This window comes from Arachis hypogaea, chromosome 11, assembly GCF_003086295.3.
Source record: "Arachis hypogaea cultivar Tifrunner chromosome 11, arahy.Tifrunner.gnm2.J5K5, whole genome shotgun sequence".
Taxonomy (NCBI): Eukaryota; Viridiplantae; Streptophyta; class Magnoliopsida; order Fabales; family Fabaceae; genus Arachis; species Arachis hypogaea.
In genome coordinates, this window is record NC_092046.1 from 73,426,648 (window position 1) to 73,438,419 (window position 11,772).

At 39.6% G+C, this 11,772-nt stretch overlaps 1 non-coding gene across 1 annotated transcript; it reads right to left on the reverse strand.

Annotated features, from left to right (window-relative positions):
* Positions 1-4,218: 4,218 nt before the first annotated feature.
* LOC112726070 (small nucleolar RNA R71) lies at positions 4,219-4,326 on the reverse strand. Its single transcript, XR_003165139.1, has one exon. It is a non-coding gene; the product is annotated as a small nucleolar RNA R71 (small nucleolar RNA).
* Between the last annotated feature and the right edge of the window lie 7,446 nt (positions 4,327-11,772).

Consider the following 11,772-nt stretch of genomic DNA (forward strand, 5'->3'; position numbering starts at 1 on the left):
CGGCAAAAATTGGATTGTCCTGGAAAATAAATAGCAAACAAGGCAGTTCATATGAATTAAAAAGTCAAGCTGCAGGTTGATGAGCGGATAATTTATACGCTTTTTGGCATTGTTTTTAGTATGTTTTTAGTAGAATCTAGTTACTTTTAGGGATTTTTTCATTAGTTTTTATGTTAAATCCACATTTCTGGACTTTACTATGAGTTTGTGTGTTTTTCTGTGATTTCAGGTATTTTCTGGCTGAAATTGAGGGACTTGAGCAAAAATCAAATTCAGAGGTTGAAGAAGGACTGCTGATGCTGTTGGATTCTGACCTCCCTGCACTCAAAATGGATTTTCTGGAGCTACAGATCTCAAAATGGCGCGCTTCCAATTGCGTTGGAAAGTAGACATCCAGGGCATTCCAGCAATATATAATAGTCCATACTTTGGCCAAGTTTAGACGACGTAAAAGGGAGTTGAACGCCAGTTCTACGCTGCTGTCTGGAGTTAAACGCCAGAAACACGTCACAAGCCAGAGTTGAACGCCAGAAATACGTTACAAACTGGCGTTCAACTCCAAGAATGACCTCTATACGTGTAACATTCAAGCTCAGCCCAAGCACACACCAAGTGGGCCCCGGAAGTGGATTTATGCATCAGTTACTTACCTCTGTAAACCCTAGTAGCTAGTTTATTATAAATAGAACTTTTTACTATTGTATTAGACATCTTTGGATTATATTTTGATCTATTGATCACGTTTGGGGATGGCCATTCGACCATGCCTAGATCTCTATTCACTTATGTATTTTCAATGACAGAGTTTCTGCACTCGATAGATTAAGGTGTGGAGCTCTGCTGTTCCTTATGAAGTAATGTAAAGTACTACTGTTTTCTATTCAATTCAACTTATTCCGCTTCTAAGATATTCATTCGCACTTCAACCTGAATGTGATGAACGTGACAATCATCATCATTCCCTATGAACGCGTGCCTGACAACTACTTCTGTTCTACCTTCGATTGGATGGATATCTCTTGGATATCTAATACAGGGGACCGAGTCCGAGTTATTAAATGTCTTCGTGGTATAAGTTAGAACCCATGGATGACCTTTCATGAGAGTCCGGAAAGTCTAAACCTTGTTTGTGGTATTCTGAGTAGGACTCTGAGATTGAATGGCTGTGACGAACTTCAAACTCGCGATTGGTGGGCGTAGTGACAGACGCAAAAGGAGGGTGAATCCTATTCCAGCATGATCGAGAACCTCAGATGATTAGTCGTGCTGTGACAGAGCATTTGGACCATTTTCACAAGAGGATAGGATGCAGCCATTGGCAAGGGTGATGCCTCCAGACGATTAGCCATGCAGTGACAGCGCATCGGACCATTTTTCAGAGAGGATTAAAAGTAGCCATTGACAACGGTGATGTCCTTACATAAAGCTTGCCATGGAAAGGAGTAGGAATGATTGGATGAAGACAGCAGGAAAGCAGAGGTTCAGAGGAACGAAAGCATCTCTATACACTTATCTGAAATTCTCACCAATGATATACATAAGTGTTTCTATCCTTATTTTATGTTTACTTATTATTTAATTTCGAAAACTCCATAACCATTCTATATCCGCCTGACTGAGATTTACAAGATGACCATAGCTTGCTTCATACCAACAATCTCCGTGGGATTGACCCTTACTCGCGTAAGATTTATTACTTGGACGACCCAGTGCACTTGCTGGTTAGTTGTGCGAAGTTGTGATAAAAAGTTGGGATTACAATTGAGCGTACCATGTTGATGGCGCCATTGATGATCACAATTTCGTGCACCAAGTTTTTGGCGCCGTTGCCGGGGATTGTTCGAGTTTGAACAACTGACGGTTCATCTTGTTGCTCAGATTAGGTAATTTTCTTTTTGTTTTATTTTCAAAAAATTTTTTAAAAATCTTTCAAAAAAATTTCTCCTTTGTTTTTGAAAAAATTTTTAAAATAAAAATGTTTTCAAAAATATATTTTTCTTCAAAATTTTTAAGAATGAATTCTAGAGTTTCATGAAGCATGTTGAAGCATGCTGGCTATAAAACCATGTCTAAATTCTTTTGGACAGAGGTTTTGGCTTAAAATTGAATGAATTACTCCCATATTCATGCTAAAGCTTGACTGGCTATTAAGCCATGTCTAACCCTCAGATTGGGGCTTTAGATTAAGATTGTAAGATTCCTGGAATTCATATTAAAAATTTTTGGAATCCTTATTTTTCTTTTTCAAATGATTTTCAAAAAATATAAAATAAAAAGACAAAAAAAAATCATAAAATCATAAAAATCAAAAAATATTTTTTGTGTTTCTTGTTTGAGTCTTGAGTCAACTTCAAGTTTAGTGTCAATTGCATACTCATCTTGCATTTTTCGAAAATTGCATTCATGCATTGCATTCATCATGATCTTCAAGTTGTTCTTGATAAAACCTTCTTGATTGATCTTCATATTATATTGTTTTGTGTTGTATGATGTTTTTCATATGCATTCTTGAATTCTTAGTGCCTAAGCATTAAAGATTTCTAAGTTTGGTGTCTTGCATGTTTTCTTTGCATTAAAAATTTTTCAAAAATATGTTTTTGATGTTCATCATGATCTTCAAAGTGTTCTTGGTGTTCATCTTGACATTCATAGCATTTTTGCATGCATTCATTGTTTTGATCCAAAATTTTTATGCATTGCATCATTTTCATGTTTTTTCTCTCTCATCATTAAAAATTCAAAAATCAAAAAAATATCTTCCCCTTTTTTTCTCTTAAAATTTCGAAAATTAGATTTGACTTTTTCAAAAATTTTTAAAATCTAGTTGTTTTTATGAGTCAAATCAAATTTTCAATTTAAAAATCTTATCTTTTTCAAAATCTTTTTCAAAAATCAAATCTTTTTCATTTTTCTTAGTTATTTTTGAAAATTACAAAAATATTTTTCAAAAAATCTTTTCTTAATTTTATCTCATAATTTTCGAAAATAACATCATCAATTAATGTTTTGATTAAAAAATTTCAAGTTTGTTACTTGCTTGTTAAGAAAGATTCAAACTTTAAGTTCTAGAATCATATCTCATGATTTCTTGTGAATCAAGTCATTAATTGTGATTTTAAAAATCAAACCTTTTTCAAAACTAATTTCTATCATATCTTTTCAAAAATATCTTCTTATCATATCTTTTTCAAAAACTTGATTTCAAACTATCTTTTCTAACTTCCTAACTCCTTATCTTTTCAAAATTTGTTTCAACTAACTAACTAACTTTTTGTTTGTTTCTTATCTTTCTCAAAACTACCTAACTAACTCTCTCTCTCTCTCTAATTTTCGAAAATATCTTCCCTCTTTTTCAAAATTTCTTTTTTATTGAATAATTATTTTAATTTTTGATTTTAATTTTCGAAAAATTACTAACCTTTTTCAAAAACTATTTTCGAAAATCACTAACTCTTTTTCAAAAATAATTTTCGAAAATCCTTCTCCCTCATCTCCTTCTAATTATTTATTCATCTACTAACACTTCTCTTCATCTCACATCACTGCTCCTATCCTTACCTTTGTGTTTGGATTCTTCATTCTTCTTCACCCCTATTCCTTTTCTTCTTCTACTAACAATAAGGAACCTCTTTATTGTGACATAGAGGATTCCTCTTCTTTTCTTGTTCTCTTCTCTTTCTTATGAGCAGGAACAAGGAAAAAGGCATTCTTGTTGAAGCTGATCCAGAACCTGAAAGGACTCTGAAGAGAAAACTAAGAGAAGCTAAATTACAACAATCCAGAGACAACCTTATTGAAAATTTCGAACAGGAAGAGGAGATGGCAGCCGAACCCAACAACAATAATGCAAGGAGAATGCTTGGTGACTTTACTGCACCTAATTCCATTTTACATGGAAGAAGCATCTCCATTCCCGCCATTGAAGCAAACAACTTTGAGCTGAAACCTCAATTAGTTTCTCTGATGCAGCAGAACTGCAAGTTTCATGGACTTCCATCTGAAGATCCTTTTCAGTTTTTAACTGAATTCTTGCAGATATGTGATACTGTTAAGACTAATGGAGTAGATCCTGAAGTCTACAGGCTCATGCTTTTCCCTTTTGCTGTAAGAGACAGAGCTAGAGTGTGGTTGGACTCTCAACCCAGAGATAGCCTGAACTCTTGGGACAAGCTGGTCACGGCTTTCTTAGCCAAGTTCTTTCCTCGTCAAAAGCTGAGCAAGCTTAGAGTGGATGTTCAAACCTTCAGACAGAAAGAAGGTGAATCCTTCTATGAAGCTTGGGAAAGATACAAGCAACTGACCAAAAAGTGTCCTTCTGATATGCTTTCAGAATGGACCATACTGGATATATTCTATGATGGTCTATCTGAATTGGCTAAGATGTCATTAGATACTTCTGTAGGTGGATCCATTCACCTAAAGAAAACGCCTGCAGAAGCTCAAGAACTCATTGACATGGTTGCTAATAACCAGTTCATGTATACTTCTGAGAGGAATCCTGTGAGTAATGGGACGCCTATGAAGAAGAAAGTTCTTGAAGTTGATAATCTGAATGCCATATTGGCTCATAATAAAATATTGACTCAGCAAGTCAATATGATTTCTCAGAGTCTGAATGGAATGCAAGCTGCATCCAACAGTACTCAAGAGGCATCTTCTGAAGAAGAAGCTTATGATCCTGAAAACCCTGCAATAGCAGAGGTAAATTATATGGGTGAACCTTATGGAAACACCTATAACCCATCATGGAGAAATCATCCAAATTTCTCATGGAAGGATCAAAAGCCTCAACAAGGCTTTAATAATGGTGGAAGAAATAGGTTTAACAATAGTAAACCTTTTCCATCATCCATTCAGCAACAGACAGAGAACTCTGAACAAAATACCTCTAATTTAGTAAACTTAGTCTCTGATCTATCTAAGGCCACTGTGAGTTTCATGAATGAAACAAGGTCATTCATTATAAATTTGGAGGCACAAGTGGGCCAGCTGAGTAAAAGGATCACTGAAATCCCTCCTAGTACTCTCCCAAATAATACAGAAGAAAATCCAAAAGGAGAGTGCAAGGCCATTGAATTAATCACCATGGCCGAACCTGTGAAGGGAGGAGAGGACGTGAATCCCAAGGAGGAAGACCTCCTGGGACGTCTAGTGATCAATAAGGAGCTTCCCTCTAAGGAACCAAAGGAATCTGAGACTCATCTAGAGACCATAGAGATTCCATTGAACCTCCTTATGCCATTCATGAGCTCTGATGAGTATTCCTCTTCTGAAGAGAATGAGGATGTTACTGAAGAGCAAGCTGCCAAGTTTCTTGGTGCAATCATGAAGCTGAATGCCAAATTATTTGGTATTAAGACTTGGGAAGATGAACCTCCCTTGTTCACCAATGAACTAAGTGATCTGGATCAACTGACATTGCCTCAGAAGAAACAGGATCCTGGAAAGTTCGTAATACCTTGTACCATAGGCAACATGATCTTTGAAAAGGCTCTGTGTGACCTTGGTTCAGGGATAAACCTCATGCCCCTCTCTGTAATAGAGAAACTGGGAATCTATGGGGTGCAAGCCACTAAAATCTCATTAGAGATGGCAGACAATTCGAGAAAACAGGCTTATGGACAAGTAGAGGACGTGTTAGTAAAGGTTGAAGACCTTTACATCCCTGCTGATTTCATAATCCTGGATACTGGGAAGGATGAGGATGAATTCATCATCCTTGGAAGACCCTTCCTAGCCACAGCAAGAGCTGTGATTGATGTGGACAGAGGAGAATTGATCCTTCAATTAAACGAGGACAACCTTGTGTTTAAAACTCAAGGATCTCTCTCTGTACCCATGGAGAGGAAGCACAGTACGCTTCTCTCATTGCAGAGTCAACCAGAGCCCCCACAGTCAAACTCTAAGTTTGGTGTTGAACTCCCATATCCAAACTCTAAGTTTGGTGTTGGAGAGTCTCAACAATGCTCTGAACATCTGTGAGGCTCCATGAGAACCCACTGTCAAGCTATTGATATTAAATAAGCGCTTGTTGGGAGGCAACCTAATTTTTATCTAATTTCTATTTTTATTGTTTTTCATGTTTTATTAGGTTCATGATCATGTAGAGTCACAGAATAAAAAAAAATTGAAAACGGAATCAAAAACAGCAGAAGAAAAATCACACCCTGGAGGAAGACCTTACTGGCGTTTAAACGCCAGTAAGATGCATCTGGCTGGCGTTCAACGCCAGAACAGAGCATGGTTCTGGCGCTGAACGCCCAAAATGGGCAGCATCTGGGCGTTTAAACGCCAGAATTGTACCCTGGAGAAGAGCTGGCGCTGAACGCCTAGAACAAGCATGGTTCTGGCGTTCAACGCCAGAAATGGGCAACAAATGGGCGTTCAACGCCCAGAACAAGCACCAATCTAGCGCTGAACGCCAGAGTTGTGTGCAAGGGCATTTTGCATGCCTAATTGGGTGCAAGGTTGTAAATCCTTGAACACCTCAGGATCTGTGGATCCCACAGGATCACCTCAGGATCTGTGAACCCCACAGGATCCCCACCTACCTCCACTTACTTCTTCTCACCCCTCTTTCACACAATCCCATAAACACTCTTCCCTAAAACTCTTCACCAATCACCTCAATCTCTCTTCCCTATCACCACTTCACCACTCACATCCATCCACTCTTCCCCATAAACCTACCTCATAAACCCCACCTACCTTCAAAATTCAAAAGCAATTTCCCACCCAAAACCTACCCTTATGGCCGAACCTTATCCCCCTTTCCCTTCCCTATATATAGCCCTCCATTCCTCCTCATTTTCACACAACACAACCCTCTCTTCCCCTTCTTGGCCGAAACACATCTCTCTCCCTCTCCTCCATTTCTTCTTCTTCTTCATCTCTTCTTTCTTCTCTTGCTCGAGGGCGAGCAAAATTCTAAGTTTGGTGTGGTAAAAGCATAAGCTTTTTGTTTTTCCATTACCATTGATGGCACCTAAGACCGGAGAATCCTCTAGAAAAGGGAAAGGGAAGACAAAAGCTCCCACTTCCGAGTCATGGGAGATGGAAAGATTCATCTCCAAAGCTCATCAAGACCACTTCTATGATGTTGTGGCCAAGAAGAAGGTGATCCCTGAGGTCCCTTTCAAGATCAAGAAGAATGAGTATCCGGAGATCCGACATAAAATCCAAAGAAGAGGTTGGGAAGTTCTAACAAAATCCATTCAACAAGTCGGCATCCTAATGGCTCAAGAGTTCTATGCCAATGCATGGATCACTAGGAACCATGATCAAAGTAAGAACCCGTACCCAAAGAATTATCTCACCATGGTTCGGGAGAAATACTTAGATTTTAGCCCGGAAAATGTGAGGTTGGCGTTTAACTTGCCTATGATGCAAGGAGATGCACGCCCCTACACTAGAAGGGTCAACTTTAATCAAAGGTTGGACCAAGTCCTCATGGACATATGTGTGGAAGGAGCTCAATGGAAGATTGACTCTAAAGGCAAGCCGGTTCAACTAAGAAGACTGGACCTCAAGCTTGTGGCTAGAGGATGGTTGGAGTTCATCCAACGCTCCATCATCCCCACTAGCAACCGATCTGAAGTTACTGTGGATCGGGCCATCATGATTCATAGCATCATGATTGGAGAGGAAGTAGAAGTTCATGAAGTCATCTCTCTTGAACTCTACAAAATGGCCGAAAAGTCCTCCCCCATGGTAAGGCTAGCTTTTCCTCATCTTATTTGCCATCTATGTTACTCAGCTGGAGCTTTCATAGAAGGAGACATTCCCATTGAGGAAGAGAAGCCCATCACTAAGAAAAGGATGGAGCAAGCAAGAGAGCCCATTCATGGAGCTCAAGAGGCGCAGGAAGCTCATCACCATGAGATCCCGGAGATGCCTCAAATGCATTTTCCTCCACAAAACTATTGGGAGCAAATCAACACCTCCCTAGGAGAATTAAGTTCCAACATGGGACAACTAAGGGTGGAACATTAAGAGCACTCTATCATCCTTCATGAAATTAGAGAAGATCAAAAAGCAATGAGGGAGGAGCAACAAAGACAAGGAAGAGACATAGAAGAGCTCAAGGACATCATTGGTTCCTCAAGAAGGAAACGCCACCATCACTAAGGTGGACTCATTCCTTGTTCTTATATTCTCTGTTTTTCGTTTTCTATGATAAGTGCTTATCTAAGTTTGTGTCTTATTACATGATCATTAGTATTTAGTAACTATGCCTTAAAGTAGTGAATATGAATCCATCACCTCTCTTAAATGAAAAATGTTTTAATTCAAAAGAACAAGAAGTACATGAGTTTTGAATTTATCCTTGAACTTAGTTTAATTATATTGATGTGGTGACAATACTTTTTGTTTTCTGAATGAATGCTTGAATAGTGCATATGTCTTTTGAAGTTGTTGTTTAAGAATGTTAAATATGTTGGCTCCTGAAAGAATGATGACAAGGAGACATGTTATTTGATAATCTGAAAAATCATAAAAATGATTCTTAAAGCAAGAAAAAGCAGCAAAGAACAAAGCTTGCAGAAAAAAAAATATAGGCGAAAGAAAAAAAAATAGAAAAAAAAATAAAAGAAAAAGCAAGCAGAAAAAGCCAAAAGCTCTTAAAACCAAGAGGCAAGAGCAAAAAGCCAGTAACCCTTAAAACCAAAAGGCAAGGGTAAATAAAAAGGATCCCAAGGCTTTGAGCATCAGTGGATAGGAGGGCCTAAAGGAATAAAATCCTGGCCTAAGCGGCTAAACCAAGCTGTCCCTAACCATGTGCTTGTGGCGTGTAGGTGTCAAGTGAAAACTTGAGACTGAGCGGTTAAAGTCAAGGTCCAAAGCAAAAAAAAAAAAGAGTGTGCTTAAGAACCCTGGACACCTCTAATTGGGGACTTTAGGAAAGCTGAGTCACAATCTGAAAAGGTTCACCCAATTATGTGTCTGTGGCATTTATGTATCCGGTGGTAATACTGGAAAACAAAGTGCTTAGGACCACGACCAAGACTCATAAAATAGCTGTGTTCAAGAATCATCATACTGAACTAGGAGAATCAATAACACTATCTGAACTCTGAGTTCCTATAGATGCCAATCATTCTGAACTTCAATGGATAAAGTGAGATGCCAAAACTATTCAAGAGGCAAAAAACTACAAGTCCCGCTCATCTGATTGGAGCTATGTTTCATTGATAGTTTGGAATTTATAGTATATTCTTTTTTTTATCCTATTTGATTTTCAGTTGCTTGGGGACAAGCAACAATTTAAGTTTGGTGTTGTGATGAGCAGATAATTTATACGCTTTTTGGCATTGTTTTTTGTATGTTTTTAGTAGAATCTAGTTACTTTTTGGGATGTTTTCATTATTTTTTATGTTAAATCCACATTTCTGGTCTTTACTATGAGTTTGTATGTTTTTCTGTGATTTCAGGTATTTTCTGGCTGAAATTGAGGGACTTGAGCAAAAATCAGATTCAAAGGTTGAAGAAGGACTACTGATGCTGTTGGATTCTGACCTCCCTGCACTCAAAATGGATTTTCTGGAGCTACAGAACTCAAACTGGCGTGCTTCCAATTGCGTTGGAAAGTAGACATCCCGGGCTTTCCAGAAATATATAATAGTCCATACTTTGGCCAAGTTTAGACGACGTAAAAGGGCGTTGAACGCCAGTTCTACGCTGCTGTCTGGAGTTAAACGCCAGAAACACGTCACAAGCCAGAGTTGAACGCCAACTCCAAGAATGACCTCTACACGTGTAACATTGAAGCTCAGCCCAAGCACACACCAAGTGGGCCCCGGAAGTGGATTTATGCATCACTTACTTACCTCTGTAAACCCTAGTAGCTAGTTTATTATAAATAGAACTTTTTACTATTGTATTAGACATCTTTGGATTATATTTTGATCTATTGATCATGTTTGGGGATGGCCATTCGGCCATGCCTGGACCTCTATTCACTTATGTATTTTCAACGGCAGAGTTTTTGCACTCGATAGATTAAGGTGTGGAGCTCTGCTGTTCCTCATGAAGTAATGCAAAGTACTACTATTTTCTATTCAATTCAACTTATTCTACTTCTAAGATATTCATTCGCACTTCAACCTGAATGTGATGAACGTGACAATCATCATCATTCCCTATGAACGCGTGCCTGACAATCACTTCTGTTCTACCTTCGATTGGATGGATATCTCTTGGATATCTAATACAGGGGACCGAGTCTGAGTTATTAAATGTCTTCGTGGTATAAGTTAGAACCCATGGATGGCCATTCATGAGAGTCCGGAAAGTCTAATCCTTGTCTGTGGTATTCCGAGTAGGACTCTGGGATTGAATGGCTGTGACGAAATTCAAACTCGCGATTGCTGGGCGTAGTGACAGACGCAAGGGAGGGTGAATCCTATTCCAGCATGATCGAGAACCTCAGATGATTAGCCGTGCTGTGACAGAGCATTTGGACCATTTTCACAAGAGGATAGGATGCAGCCATTGGCAAGGGTGATGCCTCCAGACGATTAGCCATGCAGTGACAGCGCATCGGACCATTTTCCAGAGAGGATTAAAAGTAGCCATTGACAACGGTGATGTCCTTACATAAAGCTTGCCATGGAAAGGAGTAGGAATGATTGGATGAAGACAGCAGAAAAGCAGAGGTTCAGAGGAACGAAAGCATCTCTATACACTTATCTGAAATTCTCACCAATGATATACATAAGTGTTTCTATCCTTATTTTATGTTTACTTATTATTTAATTTCGAAAACTCCATAACCATTCTATATCCGCCTGACTGAGATTTACAAGATGACCATAGCTTGCTTCATACCAACAATCTCCGTGGGATCGACCCTTACTCGCGTAAGGTTTATTACTTGGACGACCCAGTGCACTTGCTGGTTAGTTGTGCGAAGTTGTGATAAAAAGTTGGGATTACAATTGAGCATACCATGTTGATGGCGCCATTGATGATCACAATTTCGTGCACCACAGGTACATATATATAATATAAACATGAAAATTCAATGTAAAGAGCAAATATGAACAAGATTACAGCAACAACAGATTTGCAAATATGATGAAACAGAAGCAAGAACAGTGCAAATAAACAAACCTAGAGCCACTAACCACAGCCTAATCTACCTAACAACCTAAAATCTACTACAACATGCATATCTAACTATCCTAACATGAACAAAAACGGAAAAATAAGAATAAACTACGAATGGATAAAAGGGATTGCGTGTTGCGGAACCTGGACGGCGAAAGAAGGGGAGTAGGTAGGAAGGTGGTTGGGTGGTGGTGATGGTGGCGTCCGGTGGTTGGCACGGTGGCTAGTGGTGACGTCCGGCGCGGTAGTTGGCGGCATTGGGCACAGCGGTTGCTGCTGTTAGGGGGTAGGGACTTTGGGAAGGGTAATGGGTGAAATAGGGGTTGAATAAGGGAGAGGGGGTGGCACGGCTGGGATGGCTGGTGGTGGTGGGTGGTGGTCCGCGGAGGGCAGTGGCGGAAAGGGGGGAAGAGAGGAAGAAAGAAGAAAGAAGAAGGGGAGGGAGGAAGGGGGTAGGTGGCGGCGGTGTCTGGGTGGTGGCGGCGTCTGGGTGGCGGCAGTGGGTGGGCGGTGGCTGGGTGGTGGTTGAGAGAAGAAGAAGAAAAGAGGGAGAAGAGGGTTGGGGGCTGCGCGAATGATAGGGTTCGCGTGGCTGGGGGTTATATTTTCAAAGCCACGCGATCGCGTAGGGGGCGCGGTCGCGATGGGGGTGAAAATGGGGGT